Genomic DNA, 19,390 nt, shown 5'->3' with positions numbered 1-19,390 from the left:
AGCATTACCAATGCAATTTCTGGATATAAAGTCTACAATTTATTTTATATAAAATACTCCAGTCAAGCTCATGATATGATCAATGTAGCATTTAATCCAAACAAGTACTTAACAGTTTAAAGTGAACAATTGTTTGACTCCGAAAAACCAGGAAGGCAAATCTGTCAGTTCAGGTGAAGTGGAGTGAAAACTGAGATATCCTGAGATCCACCAAGGACCAGAGATATCTCCTTGACGTTCAACATTCCACAGACAGCTGCTCTTGCTGCATCCTGAGATCCACACTCAGTGCCATGCATTGTCATATGAACACCCTCAACATCTCTCTCCAACAGCACTGCCTCAGAGCTGCACTGCTTCCCAGTTCCACTTCATCCTTTGGCTCATTTGCCATGCGAACAAGGAACTTTTTCTTTTCCTTTCATGCATCAAGGAACTCAAGATGCGTCAACTCAGAGACACCCATTGGCCTCCTGAACCTTGTCCCCCTTCCCTTCCCTTTGACTCCGTCCCCTCTTCAAACCTCACCTCCTGTCATGTGTTTGCTATCCCTTCTGACCTTACACTCTCCAATGCTGAATGTTCTGTACTCAGTAAAGATCTCGGTTCTATCCCTCAGCGTTCCCACCTTCATGAATTTCAGTCATAATATAACGTTGAACTCTTCAGTCGCCTTCACCTCTGTGCCCAAACCTTTGGACAAGAGTCTTCTCCCAATCCCAGAGACCCCCACACCCACCTCCAACACTCTCCCGCCACCTTCTAGTGGCCTGCACTTGACCTGTCATTGAGAACTGTCGATGTGACACTGGCTGCCTCAATTTCTCTGCTCTGCCCTTACCCATTCCAACCTATCTGCCTGTAAACTGAATGCACTCTGTGCTCTCAGATTCAACCCCAATTAAGCCTGCTGACAGGGTGGTGCTATTGTAGTCTGACATACTGACCTCGACGTTGCAAATGCTGAGCGCCAGCTCTCACATACCTCCTCCTGTCTCCCCCAGGATCACGATCCCACCATGGCATATTAGGCCACTGTGTCCACTATAGTTGCTGATCTCCCCCTCACCACTGCCTCCAAGCTCATAGTCCCCCAGCGCCACTCATTTCTATCTCCTTCCCAATAGGGTAAATTGTCTTGGGGAGTCCAGAACTAGAGGTCATAGATTTAGAGTGAGAGGGGAAAGATATAAAAGAGACCTAAGGGGCAACTTTTTCACACAGAGGGTGGTTTGTGTATGGAATGAGCTGCCAGAGGAAGTGGTGGAGGCTGGTACAATTGCAACATTGAAGAGGCATTTGGATGGGCATACGAATAGGAAGGGTTTGGAGGGATATGGGCCAGGTGCTGGCAGGTGGGACTAGATTGGGTTGGGATATCTGGTCGGCATGGACGGGTTGGACCAAAGGGTCTGTTTCCATGCTGTACATCTCTATGACTCTATGACTGCCCAGACAGACCTACTGTTTCTCCCTGCTCCTGCTCCACATAGCTCAGCGCTTCTTTCCTTCACTCAACTTTTTTCTCCCCTGGTCCAATCCCTTCCCACTTACATCTGCGATTCCTCTGACGTTGTACGTCAGTTTCGGAATTTCCAGTTTGCAGATTCCAGATGCCTCCTCTTTACCATAGATGTGCAATCCCTTTACACATCCATTCCCCTAGCAGGATGGTCTCAGGGCTCTCTGCTTCATCCCGGAGCAAAGGCCTGGACCATCCCCACCCACCACCACCCTCCTCTGCTTGCAAAGCTTCTCCTCACCCTGAAGAATTTCACCCTGAATTACTCTCATTCCCTTCAGGTCAAAGGGGTGGCCATGGATACCCACATAGGCCCCAGTTGTGCCTGTCTCTTTATGGGGTGCGAGGAACATTCCTAGTAACTGTCCTATTCCGGCTCTTACCCACAAGTCTTTCTCCGGTATTTCTATGATATCATCGGTGATGTGTCCCTCTCTCATCTGGAATTGCAAAGGTTTATCTGTTTCGCTTCCAATTTCCACCCCACCCTCAACCTTACTAGGTCCATCTCCGATTCCTCCCTTCCTTTCCTCGACATCTCTGTTTCCATTTCTGGGGATAGGCTGGCCACCAATATCCACTATAAACCCACCTACTCCCACAGCCACCTGGACTACACATCCTCTCACTCTGCTTCCTGTGAAGGCTCCATTCCATTCTCCCTGTTCCTCCGTCTCCGTCACATCTGTTCCAATGATGACAAATTTGACAAGCGACCGTCTGAAATCTCCACCTTCTTCCTCCACCGAGGACACCCCAGCATCTTTGTTGACAGGACCCTCAGCCGGGTCCAACTCATTTCCTGCACATCGGCCCTCACCCCCTCTCTTCCCTCCCACAACATCAAAAGAGTCCCCTTTTATCCTTCCCTACCCTTCCACCAACATCCACATCCAGAGGATCACTAGCCACTATTTCTGCCACCTCCAGAGGGATGCCACCACCCAGACACATATTCCCCTCCCCTTCCTTATCAGCCTTTCACAGGGACCATTCCTTCCAGGACATCGCGGTCCACTCCATTTTCACTCCTAATACCTCCCATAGCCCAACAGCACCTTGCCCTACAACCGCCTAAGGTGCAACACCTGCCCACTTACCTCCTCCCTCCTCAGTATCCAAGGGCCCAAACACACCTTCCAGGTGAAGCAGCACTTTACCTGCACTTCACACAATCATACCACTGCATTCGCTGCTCACAATGTGGTCTCCTCTACATTGGGGAAACAAAGCATAGACTGTGTGACAACGTTGCATAACATCTACATTCTGTCCATAAGCAAAGACCGAGTTTCCAGTTGCCTGCCACTTCAGCACACCTCCCTGTTCCCTGACCAATATCTCTGTCTCAGGCTAGCTGCAGTGCTCCAGCGAAGCTCAGCACAAGTTGGACGAACAGCACCTCATTTTCCACCTGGGAACTCCACAGCCTTCGGGATTCAATATCGAATTCAACAATTTTGGGGCTTGAGGCATCTTCTCCCATGTCCTTACCTCACACAGCAGGCCTTGTTATTATATGGCCTGCCATTACACCCAATCCATTGTTAGTCCCCAATAGTCCCCATTAGCAGCCATCCATTCTCCGTGGCTGACTGTTATCCATTCCTTTGTCGGGCCAAATGTTCTTCTCTCTCCTTGGGCTCCATCTCCACCTATCATTCACTCCTTACCCCTCCTCCCTAACCTATCTTTTGCACAAAAAACAACATTTTCCTAGCTACCAGCTGTTCTGAGGAAAAGTCACTGGACGCACGACGGTTAACACTGATTTCTCTCCACAGATACTGCCAGATCTGCTAAGTTTTTCCAGCAATTTCTGTTTTTGTTGCTTTGAGATCCATATGGGCAGAAGAAAAAAATTAAACAGTGTTTCAGCTGCAGATATCCTTCCAGATTAAAGATAACTGATCCTTTTGATGATTGATTACTCTAGTCTAATGATGGCTTAGGAGCATGTACATTCTCCAGTGGGGTTCATGAGAGTCCTCAAGATGTCTTGAGGTCCTCTATGTGTCTTGGACAAAGTTTCCGACAGAAGCTAAGATGTTGGCCAGGGCAGGTTCTGTTGACGTGATGGTGGAAGGGTTGAGAAAATAGACCACCCATAGTTTCCACTCCACTGAACCTCAAAGGGAATTGTAAACTGAATAAAATTCCAGGGTAAGCAGATTCCAACCCAAATTCCTGGATCCCTTGGATAAAAATCGTTCCACCTACTGTCTCTATGTTTGGCACACACTGAAAATTTCTTTACATGAATGTAAAAATGTACAGGAATCTACCTTTGTCTATTTATGCATAGCAGTGCAAATACATTTTGTTGAAATTAATTATAATTTATGTTTCAAGAACAATACCACAATGTAACTTAGAATATGGGAAGAAACCTCTGAAATCGCTGATTTAGTGCAAATATATATTGTGGCAGGATAAAGCAGATAGAAAAATACATTTCGAGTCTTAAGAGTCATAAAGCTATACAGCATGGAAACAGACTCTTTGGTCCAACTCATCCATGTCATCCAGATATCCTAAATAAATCTGGTCCCATTTGCCAGCACTCAGTCCATATCCCTCTAAACCCTTCCTATTCATTTACAGATCCAGATGCCTTTTAAATGTTGCAATTGTACCATCCTCTACCACTTCCTCTGGCAGCTCATTCCACCCATGCACCACCCTCTGTGTGCAAACATTGCCCCTTAGGTCCCTTTTAAATCTTTCCCCCTCACCCTAAACCTATGCCCTCTAGTTTTGGACTTCCCCATCCTTTGGAAAAGACCTTGACTATTCACCTTATCCATGCCCCTCATGACTTTATAACCAACCCCCTTAGCCTCCAATGCTCCAGGGAAAACAGCCCCAGCCTATTCAGCATTTCCCTATAGCTTAAACCCTCCAACCCTGGCAACATCCTTGCAAGTCTGTTCTGTACCCTTTCAAGTTTCACAACATCCTTCCTATAGCAGGGAGACCAGAATTTCACACAGCAGTCCAACAGTGGCCTAACCAATGTCCTGTACAGCTGCAACATGACCCTCCAACTCCTATACTCAATGCACTGACCAATAAAGGCAAGCATACCGTACACCTTCTTCACTATCCTATCTACCTGAGACTCCACTTTCAAGGAGCTATGAACCTACAGTCCAAGGTCTCTTTGTTCAGCAACATACCCCAGAACCTTACCATTAAGTGCATAAGTGCTGCCCTGATTTACCTTTCAAAAATGCAGCACCTCACATTTATCTAAATTAAACTCCATCTGCCACTCCTCAGCCCACTGGCCCACCTGATCAAGATCCCGTTGTACTCTGAGGTAACCTTCTTCACTGTCCACTACACCTCCAATTTTGGTGTAATCTGCAAATTTATTAACTATAACTCTTATTTTGTAGCTATTTCATGACATAGGAACATGCTAAAATGCTTCTCTGTTAATGGTGGACTTTTAAAAGGTAGTTACAGTCAAAATGTAGGGAATGTACTCCAGGTTTGATCACAGAAATGTTTCCTGCATCTCCTCACTTAAAACCAATGTTTGAAAGCACAGTGCTTTTATTATCACTTATGGATCTTTCTGTAGACGTTATCAGTGTGTGGAGGCAGGTACAAATGTGCATATTGCTGGTGTGGCACTGTGCTTACTGAATAAACTACAGACAGATTTAGTTCCTTCAGATAGCTTTTTTAAACAAACACAGAATTTTCTTCCACCTTAACTACAATTGTTGAATTCCTGTGCTCGGGATTGCTGAATTGTAAACCACTGTTTGTATAATGCTCCTCATGTGAACAGAAGCAATTCAGCTTACTTCACTGGTGAGAAAGGAAATTAAAAGAAATTGGAGCAAAACCATAGCCACATTTTTTTTTGAAGAACATTTCAAAAGCCATTTACTTGAATAAATCACACTGCCTTTATGAGTTCAAACGCTCGATTTTCCAGCCTCAATGTGGCAGGTTAGACGGCTTAGGTGAGAGGTGGTGAAAGCTGCAGTGAAAATAGCAAGGAACAGCACTGGATAGATCCCAGACTCTGCCATCAAACACTCTCTTTTAGGGGAGACTGAGCGGTTGGTTAACCACCCACTGCATGGACGTGGGCAGCCAGGCCTTAATAAGGAACAATTTTGTGGCCATGCCATTATTTTGCCTGCAGCGAAGGAGACCAACCCATTGGCATAGGGAGCTCTCCAGCTGAATGAAGGCTGGCCAAGAGAACTGGAGTCTTTATGTCACTCACTGTGTAGAGTAAAGGGCTTTATTTTTTTCACGCTGGATATCACTCCTGGGCATGTGCGAAACAAGCTGCATCGTAGTTACATCAGAACAAATGGAATTGGAGCCTGGATCTGTAAGTCTCCACATCAGATATCCTCTCTTACAATCCTCTGTATATCATCATACTCAATAAATCCTGTTGCTGTTCACTCACATGACTAGATTTCACATTACAATGTGGTGCCAACGATAACTAGACTGCAGCCATTTTGTAACGTAGACAAACAGGAGGCTGGAAGAACACAACAAGCCAGGCAGCATCAGGAGGTGCAGAAGTCAATGTTCCGGGGTGAAACCCTTCTTCAACCTGAAGGGTTATACCCAAAATGGTGAGTTCTCCACCCCCTGATGCTGCCTGGCTTGCTGTGTTCTTCCAGCTTCCTGCCTGTCTACTTTGGATTCCAGTATCTGCAGTTACCTTTGTCTCTAGCCGTTCTGTAACAGCCTGAAACAAAGCCATTGACTCAGCTGTGAGACAAACCCAAGGCTCCAAACTGTGAGGTGGTGAAAATTCCTTAAATGCAGCTCAGGGCTGCTGGGGTTGGGTTGCAAAGGACTTCGAGGTATTCCTTGGAACTCAATCATGGAACAGGAACTGAAGAAGGTGGCCCAAAGCAGAGAACTCAGATCGCATCAGGAAGAAATCAATTAATCACAACGTGCAATAAGTTTCCAAAAATCAGATGTCAGAGGAAAGGATTCTATTCCTGAGATGCTGCCTAACCTGCTGTGCTTTGACCAGCAACACATTTGCAGCAAGATAAATCACCCACACAACATTCAGATAAAGTTGGGAAAGAATAGTTGCTGCAACAAATGTTACAGACAGTTCAATGATAGAAAAGCTTGACCTTTATTAAACCTGCCAGAAAACATGGAAGGCCCTGACTGTGCTCTATAGTGAATAAATTAGCTTTGATGGTTCAGTAGATACAGTATTATAGCAGACTTCAACAAATAGCAGACAAGAAGCAAGTCACTGTACTGTTGTAAGTGACTGGTGGTAAAGCCAATGTAAAAGAAACAGCAATGTTTGGTGATGTACTTAATGCACTTGACTCCTATTTCAGTTTAAGAATCAAGTCCATAATAGACTGGACAACCTTCAATCAATATGAGCAGAAACCATTGACTCTTTCAGAAATGATTTATGCCACCTCATGGATGACTGTCAATATGGAAAGATGAACTGACACAGGACCACACTGTACTGAGGTACAAGATGAAGCTACAGTTTTGTGTCTGAAAAAGATATTCCGTTACCATCAGCTGTGCGACATGCTAGATAGGCTGATCTTCACAAGCAAAACAGGCATTTTATCCAAGATAAGAATGTACTTGGAGTCAGACTGCGGCTTCTGACTTCATCCAGCTTGTTAACAAGATAAAAGTTTTGTTACCCAAGGGTATTAAGGAACATGGGCCATAGGCAGGTATGTGGACTTAGGCCACAGATCAGCTGTGATCTCACTGAATGGCAGAACAGGCTTGAGAGGCTGAATGGCCTGCTTCTGTATCAGCAGGATAATAGCTACAATAAGTAGACCGTGCTGCTCCTATCATTGCTCCTTATATATGTCGTGGTATGAGAAGGTCACATCGACAACAGCCCTGCCTGGCAACAAAGGCAACATAACAGGCAAGCCACATGCTAGGCCATGTTCAGTCGGTAACCGAAACAGAAATCGATAATTTTAGCCTGTAATTTCAAAGTTTTAAGGCAGGCCATTCTGGTCTGCAGTGATACAGGAAATAGATGTTTCTGAGGAGCAAGATCAGCAATGTGCATTCTTCTTGCATGAAGGAATGATCTTAAGGTAATATTTTAATTCAGATGTTACAGTAACTGTTCTAAAAAAACTAACTTCAAATTAGCTGGATATGTGAACATATTGAATCTTTCAGATGTTATACTGTTGTGGGGAAAATCACCAGTCTCAGAGACAGAATCGGGATTCAACGACAGAATTTATTGTACAATGAAACCGGAGCTCCGGGGAGAGAGAGAGAGAGATATCCGCCAGTACGGCTGTCAGCTGTGAGCCTTCTCTCACTCTCGGAGCACATGTCATGATATTTTATATATTTCATGGTATAATGGTCCAGATATCGAGTCTTTGTATAGCATGGTTTGTTTACAGAAAATGTTACAGAGTCATTGTCAGTTTCAGCAGCTACGTGGAAGTCCATTACTGCAGAAATTGGTCGTGATCATTCTGCCTGAGAATGAAGATCGTCTTCCATTACTGCAAATCTGAAGTATTAACACTTGTATACACACAGTCTCAGGTAGTTAACATTTCTCTTGAAGGTGGTGGCTGGACTCAGACAATCAGTGGGCTGGAGATGTAACTGATGTGTATTCTCTCCCCCATCCACCTTAAACTAATCATCTATATTCTGCATCTATTGTGCTGGTATTCTGTTGGCCACAGGCAGTATCTGTGTGTGCTTTGCTGTACTTTTCCATGTAATGGCTCAGCCGCCATCTTGTATGCTAAGTGACCAACTTATGGCTCAGCGGCCATCTTGTATCTGTGTGCCCTGTGTCAGCATGCCCAATGTCAACTCCCACTTCAATACCATGGTTGAAACAGGGATTCCTCAGACATTCTCATGGAACACTTTCGCATTTGGGAGGCGCATGATTCACAGAAATGAGGCCAGGTACACACTAAACTTCACTGGACTGAAAAAAAATTATCAGAGACCTTGTACACAATCCCTAATCATTTTTATTCTTTACTAGGTAGAGATGCTTGTGTGGATTGAACATTTTTCAGCTGAAAAACATCAAAGGCTTTTCAGGGTTTGGGCTGCCAAATGTTGGAGCAGATACTCCATTTATTTTCCACAAAGTTTGTGCGAAGATTTGTAGCTCGGGTGCTTGTTGTAGGGGACGAAACGTTTGCAACAAAAACTTCCAGCTCGGCGAACAGAACCACTACAATTTTCCACAAAAGAATCTGAAAATGGCAGTAAAAGAAGGCACTAAAGGAGGTGCAGCTAACCACCAGAGGACAGTGATTTACGTTTTCACCACAAAGCGACAGGAAAGGAATCCAACACAAAAGTTGTTCAGTGACATTAATTTGCAACCCCACACCTTCTTGTACCTGTACATTCAGGTGACATAGCCCCTGAAAAGGCAGCTGTCTTTTTCAAGGACAATTAATCCTTCCTTCATGAAGAAGAGCTAAAGTTATGTACTAATGCACAGAACCTGCCAAGTGAATGCATGTAGTCACAGTTCAATGATGTGTTCCCCCAGAAGCAAGCCAGACTAATGAGGTTAAGCAAAGTGACTCTGTGTTAGCTTACACTCAAAGTAAAGAGACTGAAGTATACATCAGGCAGCAGAATCTGACGCTCGAAAATTCTGTGCGCTCCGAAGATATTTTCAATCATGCAAGGAAGAAGTCTCAGGAGTCCAAGGAAACTCAGGCTGGTTCAGTCAAGATGGATGGGGACATGGCTGCACAGATAGAAGCTGACTGTGTGCAACAAATCACAGCAATAATGTTCGGAGAACGTGTGTGTGCGAGCTTAACACATCTGAAGAAAAGTTCTAACCTTCAGCAAAGGTCTACCAAGAAATGCAATAACTTTTAATTAGTCAAAAAAAACCTTTTCAGAGAGAAAGAGATCCTTAAAGCGGACCATGCTAAAATCAATAGACAGGAATTATTGATCTACTTAGTTGGAAGTGGGAAGTGGGAGGGGGTGGTTGGGTGTAAAGGGAAACCCACTAACAAACCTTGGAAGCACGGACAGACAGGGTATCATCAGAAGCTGTTACTCCACTCTTCCAATATTTTTACTCTCCAAAAAGACAAGAAAGTACATATATCCGGCATATCCTCTAAAAGAACTGAGAATACTGTCAGAGATTAGTCCTTTATGCCCAAAGATTCGGGTTTGGAGGGGAAGGCAGTGGGGTGGGATGCAGGTCTAAATCTCAGTTTCTAACTTGTTTATGTGCCTCTCAGCAAGACTGCCTTTGTGTTCAGATCCCTGACCTGCTTTTGCACTCTCCTAATGGATGTGTAGAGACTCCAACTCTGCTGGCTCTCTGATTGACTTGGCGGCAGACAGTCTGCTTTCATCCTTTAGAGGGCAGTGAGCTTGGAGGTGACTAATCACACGGCCAGCTTGGGGAAGATCTTCATCCATTTAGTCCCAAAGCCTACAGCCAAATTTAGCCTGAAGTCACCAATGATGGAGGGACACCTTCAAATGACCTCTAATATCGAGAAGATCAAGGGCAACAAATGTATGCATATGCTGTCACCTCCAAATTCCACATGAATCATACACCATTCTGGAATGGTGATTCTTCACAGCTGCTACGCTCAAAACTTGTACAGCCTTCCTTGATGGCACTATAGGTATTGATACATGACACATGCTGCAATAGGTAAAGGCGGTGGCTCAAGGTCAGTTGAGGATAGGCTATTAATTCTGGGCTGGCCATTAGCATTCCCCTCAAATCTCTCATTCTTCACCCAGAGCCCAATATAACTGTTAAAACACTTTAACCCAGGGTGGCATGGTGGCTCCTTGGTTAGCACTGCTACATCACAGCACCAGGGTCCCAGGTTCAATTCCAGCCTCAGGCGACTGTCTGTGTGGAGTAAGCACATTCTCCCTGTGTCTGTGTGGGCTTCCTCCGGATACTCAGGTTTCCTCCCACAGTCCAACGATGTACAGATGAATTGGCCATGTTAAATTTCCCATAATGTTAGGTGCATTAGTCAGGGAGAACTGGGTCTGGGTGGGTTCCTCTTCAGAGGGTCAGTGTTGGCCTGTTGTGTGATTTTTAAGATAATGAGAGGCATAGCTAGAGTCGATAGCCAGAGACTATTTCCCAGGGCAGAAATGGCTAACACGAGGGGTCGTAGTTTTAAGCTGGTTGGAGGAAAGTATAGAGGGGATGTCAGAAGCTGGTTCTTTACACAGAGAGTTGTGAGAGCATGGAATGCATTGCCAGCAGCAGTTGTGGAAGCAAGGTCATTGGGGACATTTAAGAGACTACTGGACATGCATATGGTCACAGAAATTTGAGGGTGCATACATGAGGATCAATGGTCGGCACAACATCGTGGGCTGAAGGGCCTGTTCTGTGCTGTACTGTTCTATGTTTTATGTTCTATCTTGGTATGGCTGGAATTATCTCCCTAATATACACAGGGTGCAACTACATCAAATAGATTGCACTGTTCAAGAAGGAAGGTCACCTCATCTTTACAAGGACAATAAATTATGGCCCAGTTAGTGAAGCCCACATTTCTTGAATGAATAAAATAAAACATGACCACATTCCAAACAGTCATTTCCTCCCATCAGGAAAGATGTTTTTACTTCTTAATCTATATTGAGTGCTGTTTATGTGGCTATGGGGTTCAAGTGAGACTAATTCCTGACTAATTCCTCATTCCTGATGAAGGGCTCTGGCCCGAAACGTCGAATTTCCTGTTCCTTGGATGCTGCCTAACCTGCTGTGCTTTAACCAGCAACACATTTTCAACTCAAGTGAGACTAAATCAGTCCATAGTTGCTTAAAACTGTTTTGTTGCACATTTTAAAAAAATGGGAATCACATGTCTGTTTCTAATCGACTGGTATTTTCTCAGTAGACAGAGACTTCCACATAACAATCATTCCTTTTCTGTTAGTGCTTTAAGATAAATACTTCCAATCCTTGTCAGATTTATTGGTTTTGATCTCTTTGAGCCTGTGTAAGACTTCCATCACAGTTATATTGAAGTCATGAATTTATCCTGGGATACCTGTGTTTGCAGAGAGCAAGATGAGCTTGTCATACATGGTAAAATGCTTAAAGAAAATAATCCGACAAAATGGGCCAGATTTTGCCTTTGTTTTAATTATTTCTTGTGTAAATACTCTGTCAATCAGGATAGAAACTGTTAGGAGGACCAGCAGCAACTCCCAGCAGCATCTTAAACCATATGATGGAGGAGCAAAAATAGACCATTCAGTCCATTGATTATTAGCTCTGCCATTCAATGAGATCATGGCTAATCTAATAATCCTGAATTCAAATTTCCTGCCTTTCTCTTCTAATTCTTGTTTCCCCTTATGGATTATAATGCTGTCTAGGGTGCTGGGGAAAATATAAGCACTACTGCAGTTAGGCGTTAAGAAAAAATATAACCAGGAGATTGAAAAAAAAGTATTGAAGGCTGAAATAGACAGCATTTTAGTTTTTTTCTTTCTTAACTGAGGAGGCTCTAAATCCCCTAAGAAAGAAAAAAACCTAAAATGCTGTCTAATTTCAGCCGTCAATACGTGTAATGACAATAGCCTCAGCAGCCATCTGTGATAAAGAATTCACTGGAATTTAGACTTTTGTTTAGAAACATATAAGATTCTTAGTGGATTTGACAGGATAATGACTTGACAGAGAGCATAATCCCAGAATAAGGGGTTGCACATTTAAACCTCTGAGGAGAACAAATCTACAAAATCCTTTCGTCATAAGCAAGTCCCTCTATTCCTGGCATCAATTGAATGGACCTTTGCTGGACTGCCTCCAACACCGGTATATCTTTCCTTAGATAAGGGGCCTAAATCAGTTCACAGCTTTCCAGCTGTGTCTGACTTTTGCCTTTATTGTTTTAGCAAAAGCTCCCTACTTTTACATTCCATTTCCTCTGAAATAAAGGCTAACATTCCATTAACTTGCTCTATTATCTGCTGAACCTGAATGCTTGCTTTTCTGTAATTCATGGATGAGGATTCTTAAAGCCCACTGTTCCATAATCTCTGTTTCTGCAGTTTTCCTCCATTTAAATCAAACTCAGCTCCTCTATTCTTCTTGCTAAACTGCATAACCTCACATTTTTCCCACATTATATTCCATTTGCCAAGTTTTCACCCACTTATTTAACATCTATCATCCTCACCACCTGCCTTCTCACCTATTTTAGTGCCATCCATACTCTTGGCTCTAATACATTCATTCTCCTCATCAAAATCATTAATATACATTGTACACAGTTTACCCCGTGGCACACCACTCGTTACTGGCTGCCAGCTTCGGACCCTCATCATTCATAATCACCACTCAGAAAGACGTACAGCACAGAAACAGACCCTTCGGTCCAACTCATCCATGCCGACCAGATATCTTAAATTAATCTAGTCCCATTTGCCAACATTTGGCCCATAGGCCTCCAAACTCTTCCTAATCATATACCCATCCAGACGCCTTGTAAATGGTGTAATTGTACCAGCCTCAAGTACTTTCTCTGGTGGCTCATTCCATACACGCACCACTCTCTGTGTGAAAAGGTTGCCCCTTAGGTCCTTGTTTAAAATCTTTCCCCTTTGATCCGAAACCTATGCCCTCTAGTTCTAAACTCCTGCAACCCAGGGAAAAGACCTTGCCTGTTTACCAAATCCAAGCCCCTCATGATTTTATAAACCTCTATTCGGCCACCCCTCAGCCTCCAACATTGGTCAGACTGACTCACTTCCTGATATTCATTGTTTCACATAGATGTCTTATTGTCATCCTTTACAATCGGGCCTCTAGTCCTCCTTTTCCACACCACGTGTCGTTTGAAGTATCTTGTAGTCTGTAATATTTATTTCAAACATTGGTGACTTTTTAACTATGTCACAGTAATAGTGAGCTGATCAAATCCATTTATCTCCATTTGTGCTATTAGTTCATCAAGTTTACAGTGAAATTTAAGTCTTAAATGGAGTGATTCGACAACTGATCTGTACAAGGACTGTATCTGTAGATGTATTATTACCATTAAGCACTCTTTAGCCAAATTGCAACCATGTTTCAGTGACTTGGTTTTCCTCTTTAGATTTCTAAACCTCCTATCTATTAACCATCTCTGAAATTAAAGCTCTATCTGGGAGCACTTGTCATTGGTTTCACCAGGATTCTGATCCCACCTGAGGTAAGCAGAGCCCATCCCAATGGCACGTCATTCCCCAGTACGTCCAATTGGAAGCCTAACTGAACCAACCCTGGCCACCTCAGAACCGACTAGCCTGCAGCCAACCGAGTCTGCCTAGCGAAGGAGTAATCACATTTTTAAAATCATTCAGTACCGTTTTCAAGTTTAGGCTTTTGGCAAACAAAGCTGTTGAATTTGTGGTGAACTTGAGTCAGTCACAATACTTAATCTCTTGGATGTTACATTCAGTACTGGTGCCGATGAAACAAGAATTGAAACCCCTTCTCCTCACAGTACTTTTTGAGCCATGTATTTAACTCTCTGAACTGCTTGAGCCTATGTCAGAAGGCATGTGGCTCATTTAGTAATCCAGACATTATTAACCCTTGAGGTTCTGTTTATTATTTTGGAGCCTTGTTCCTTAAACTGTCCCAGTAGAAACTTCCCTCTCAGTTCTAACAATGTCATTGGTTCCCACAAGGACTAGGACAACTTCTCTAGCCACGAGAGGACGATCTAATCTGGGAGTGAGACAAGCAACATGCTCTCGGAACTCCTGCTCTCAGGTGGAGAGAAATTCCCATGACTCTACTGCCTCCGACTACTATCACTTCTATATTTAGTCCACTCCATCTGAATAGCGTCCTGTATCAGGGGTTGCCCTGGTTAGTTTGTCTTTCTGACCTCAATTCTCTTCTCTCAGGCCTTCAGTGTGTGTAACTGTTGGTAAAAAATAAGGGCTGAGCTTGCTTGAGCTGCAAGCACTCACCTCAGATATGATTGTCCAGGATTACAATGCTGCCCAGAAGCTCTCACATGCTTCAGAGATATGGTAGCCATCCCTGTAATTTCTTACTTTTTTTCTCAACCAGGCTTTCTTACCTTCCTGACAGCTTTACTGATATTAATCCATCCAGTTTATAATCCAATAGTATCTCTGTATCATCAGACCTTGCATCTTGAACTTGGTTTTACAAGTATCCAGCTCTCATTTCTGACGACACTATTTCAGGGTTTAATGCTGGCTTGGCCTTTTGAATAGCTCAAAAAGCAACCACTCATTTTCAATAATTCCCTCCACCTTTTCCTGAGCACTTAAGCTGCTTTAGAACTCACAGGACAGCAGAGGTTGTCAAAGTGTGCAACGTTGGTCCATCCATGAGGGTCCACTTGGTGGACTACAGACTGGTCCAAAATGCAAGTCACTGACAAGTAAAATTACAGCCAAGGCTAAATAAGTGAAAAGCTACAACTCTCATTCCCACCGTGCACATGAAACCGCACATTCAGCAAGACACCCATTTGTATAGATGCTACTAGCCCAAGAAATAACTTTAAAGCAAGATTTATGTTACTGCTGATTTTGATTAATACAGATAAAATCTAAGTGCTAGTCTCCCAGAAGAGGGTTATTGTGATTTTGTAACATATTCGAATGTCTAAACTAAATGTATTCTGTGAAATAAAGGTTTTCTCTTGCATTAATATTCATGCTCATGTTTCTGACAATTTACTTAAATGTATTTTTTTAATGCACATTAACTCATTCCACTTAGTGGTGAAAAAGCATTGAAGCACTTATTGTTTAAAAAAAAATCTGTTTTTTTTAAACTTTTCTTGTAAAAGCCAAGAGCTGGAACCTAATGATTGGTCTACAGAGCCTTTTACCTTGCCAGTCACCTGCAGATGAAACAGTTTGTGAACTAAATCCCAACCCTTTCTTTAAATTTAAATTTAAATTAGCAGTTCATAATCTTTCCATCCTTTCATCTATCACTGCCATTTATTAACATTCTGATGAAATGCATCTCATACCCTGCTTCATAATTATTCTTCACTTGTTTGCTTCTCCTTTAATCATACTTCACTTGTTGCAACCTTTTGAGTTAACATATTTTACATATCCCTTACCTGATTTCATTGTTTGTCTCCTTTTTGTGTTTATTCACCCCGAAGATTTCCTTTTCAAATTAAATCTCTGTGTTTGCCGGTTGCACATCTTTGATATGTTTCACTACTTCAGGTCACTCTTTTTTTCAATTTCGGCTTACATTAGTGTCCCTACCTGCTTACATTAGTGTCCCTCTGATTGTCATTGCAAATAAACCTTTATTTTCTTTTCTTCCCAATTTTCATATTGATGGGGTGCAAGGATTAGATTAGATTAGATTCCCTACAGTGTGGAAACAGGCCCTTCTGCCCAACAAGTCCACACCGACCCTGTGAAAAGTAACCCACCCAGACTAACTTCCCTACATTTTCCCCTGACTGATACACCTAGCACTCTGGGCAATTTAGCACAACCTAACCTGCACATCTTGTGGAATATGGGAGGAAACCAGAGCACAGGGAGAATGTGCAAACTCCACACTGACAGTCACACAAGGCGGGAATTGAATCCAGGTCCCTAACGTTGTGAGGCAGCAGTGCTAACCACTGAGCCACCATGACACCCTATGCTTCAGACCTGTCCTTCTTGAATGCTTTCCTGTGATCCCACCTCAAACCTTGTGAGACCCCAGAGGCAAGCTTTGGTACAGGCTTTGTGGGGAAAACCGTTAAAACTGCTGGGACTTGCCCCGAGAGAAAATGAAAACAAAAGCCATCTTTTTTTAAACAGGCTTTGGTTGTGGTAGCAATCAATATTCAAATAACTAGCAATGAAGCGATGCCTACTGATAGGGAAAACAATAGCTCACACAGAAAGGAACACCACAGCTGCTGAAACTTAGTCCCAGCTCCATGGTTGCTATTACTGCTCTGGAATTCCCAGAATCACATCCTGCAATTCCATGGGTTAGTTAAGAACCCCAGATACAAGATAAATTGTAAATTTGTGGAAATATCTACATATGTAAGCTAGCTTGCTGAGCTGGAAGGTTTGTTTTCAGGTGTTTCATCATCATACTCGGTAACATCATCAACAAGAGTTGCTGGTGAAGCGCTGGTGATATGTCCCACCTCTCTATTTATAGGTCTTGGTTTCTTAAAGTGGGTGATGTCATTTCCGGTTTTTTTTTCAAGGGAAGCTCGATAGGATCTAGGTCAATGTGTTTACTGATGGAGTTCTGGTTAGAATGCCATGCCTCAAAGAATTCTCGTGTGTATTCTTGTTTTGCCTGTCCTAAGATATGTGTGTTAAAATGGAAGCTATTCATGCTTAGGATCTACCTACGAGAGATTACAGAGTCTTCTGCAAGTTAGCAGAAACTGATAGCTTACTTGTAAACTATATACACAACACAGCAATTTGACTGACTCCCTTCAAGTCCAGTCAAGACCTCCTTCCCAAGTGATGGGACCATCTCAGTGGGTGGTGTCATGATGCAGACATTAACCCTTTTAGACTCAATGTATGGAGATTCAGGAATCACTTTCAAAAGCGAATTGGATAAATACAGAAAGAACACAAACGGCTGTTTCTTTGGGAGTACTGAGTTAATGGATTGATATACCAGAAGGGACACACAAAGGATACCCTTGCTTTTCTTCCTGCTAGGCCAGACAGGGCCTCACACTAATATTTCATTCAAAAAAAAGTACCTCGAATAATTCAGCACTTCCTTAGAGCACACAAATTTATCTAGATTATGCACACAAATATATAATGTGGGGATTAAACCCAAAACCTTCTTAGTTGAGGACAAGTTGAGGAGGGCTGGCACAAGGTTAGAGTTTGAAGTGACATTCTTCGCAGACACAGAGGTACGCTTAATAATGTTCTCCTGGGTTAGGTTTCTGACCCTTAACTGGGCTCCTTTGACAGGGTCTAAAGGCAACACTTCAATGAAGCAGATGTGGTTTTAAGTGGCTGAAAACATGTCAACAACTTGGAGACAGTCCAATCAAGATGAAGCAGAACCTTCAAAGTGCCATTACACTGAGTGGCAGAGCATCCTCTTTGCATCATTCTGCATCGAGGGATTTTATGCCTAGGTACCTTTGTACCTAAGATGGTGTTGGAAATGGTGAACTTTGTACACTTGTCATTGTATTCCTGCATCCCTGCACTTGAGTATGTATGGCAATTAAATCTAATTCAAATTCTAAGTCCTTTCCTGACAGCTTCTGTTTGTCTTCAAATCCATCCACCTGCGAGACGGAGTGATGATATCAGCATCCGGTCCCAAAGTTACAGTTAGTGGATCTCAGTCCCCACATATTCTAAACCACCTCACTTTGCAAGTGAAGACTCCCTATAATTGACACTCGAGTAGTCATCATGAGAGGAAGCACAATTCTCAAGCTTTTAATTTATGTTTGCCAGAAAGTCAATAATTCCATCAACTGGCAGTCTTAATAAGGCCCAATTTTAACTATTGCCAGATGATGCATAGAGGGCAGGTAGAATGAGACCCGTTATCTCAGACCAAGACTCAAGCTTTTTGAACGTCCAAGCCTTATTCCTGTTGCATTAATCAGTTGATTGCACCAGTCAAATAATATTGCTGAAGATCACCTTCTGTGTGAAAGAAGGAAACAGGTCCAATCCTGCACTGAGCTAGTTGGCATTTGGAGCCCAAGGCAGAGATGATGGATCACAGATGGCAGCCTGTTCATCATTTTCACTCCCTCCGCCACAGACAACATTGGCAGCAATGTACATCATTTTCAAGATGCACTGACACAACTCACCAAAGCTCTTTAGGTAGCACCTTGCAATCCCATAAATACTACCATCTAGGAGGATTGGGGCAGCACTTGCATGTGAACACCACCACCTGCAGGTTCCCCTCCAAGCCGTTCACTATGCTGACTTGAAAATATACCACCATTCCTTCATTGTTGCTGGGTCAAAATTCCTAATAATGTCCATGTCCCTTTGCCCTAAGGTCTGCAGTGGTTCAAGAAGGCAGTTCACCACCACATTCTCCAGAGCAATGGTCTAGCCAGTGATGCCCACAACACATAAACTAATGATATAAAAAGGGACAGTTTTTTCTGGGTATAGTCATCATGAGTGCCTTTGGGACAGGAGTGAGATGGAAGGTCCTGCACTCTGATTTTCGAGGTACTACTGCCTCCATTCCAGTCCAGCAAACCGTGACCGAATTTCACTTTTGGCTTTTGACACGAGTTGCAGGCTAGTTATTGCAATATTACATCTCACAAGTTCTGTTGTGATTTAAATTTATATCACTGAGGTGGCTTAACAGGAATGCTGCATGTCAGTTTTGGAACCTCACAGTGTTCTACAAGATTTTAGATACTGAAAGGTTTAATGTTGAGGAGAGCATTCAGTGCCAGTCAATATGATGTTGTCATATGGAATTGAGTGGGAGAACAGCTGTGCTTCTCAAAGGAAATAGACATCTGTCTAAGTATCTTAGTCTCAATGTCTATCATTTCAATGTAACTTATAGCAGATTTCAATTATGCAACAACTTACGTCTTTATAAGACAAGAGCCCTTTCTTGTTAGACTATCAAATGGTTTTTCTCTACCAGACCAGACCAGACCAGTGAGGTATTGCAGATTGATTGATTGTACTTTGGCACATGTGACAATAAATAAATCAATGAAAAGATGTTTTTCCAAGCAATACACGCAGATCATAGTAAGCAAGGATGTACAGAACAAAAGACTTAAGCAGAGGCATAGAGGTAACATTGCACAGGGCGTACAAGGGAGATCAACGTTA

At 43.0% G+C, this 19,390-nt stretch overlaps 1 protein-coding gene across 1 annotated transcript in view; it reads right to left on the bottom strand.

Annotated features, from left to right (window-relative positions):
- Nucleotides 1-19,390, bottom strand: part of cnksr2a (connector enhancer of kinase suppressor of Ras 2a) — a 481,257-nt gene that overhangs the window by 288,901 nt on the left and 172,966 nt on the right. The window lies entirely within an intron of this gene.

This window comes from Hemiscyllium ocellatum, chromosome 12, assembly GCF_020745735.1.
Source record: "Hemiscyllium ocellatum isolate sHemOce1 chromosome 12, sHemOce1.pat.X.cur, whole genome shotgun sequence".
NCBI lineage: Eukaryota > Metazoa > Chordata > Chondrichthyes > Orectolobiformes > Hemiscylliidae > Hemiscyllium > Hemiscyllium ocellatum.
The sequence above is the reverse complement of the archived record's forward strand: the minus strand, read 5'-3'. Positions and strand labels throughout refer to the sequence as shown.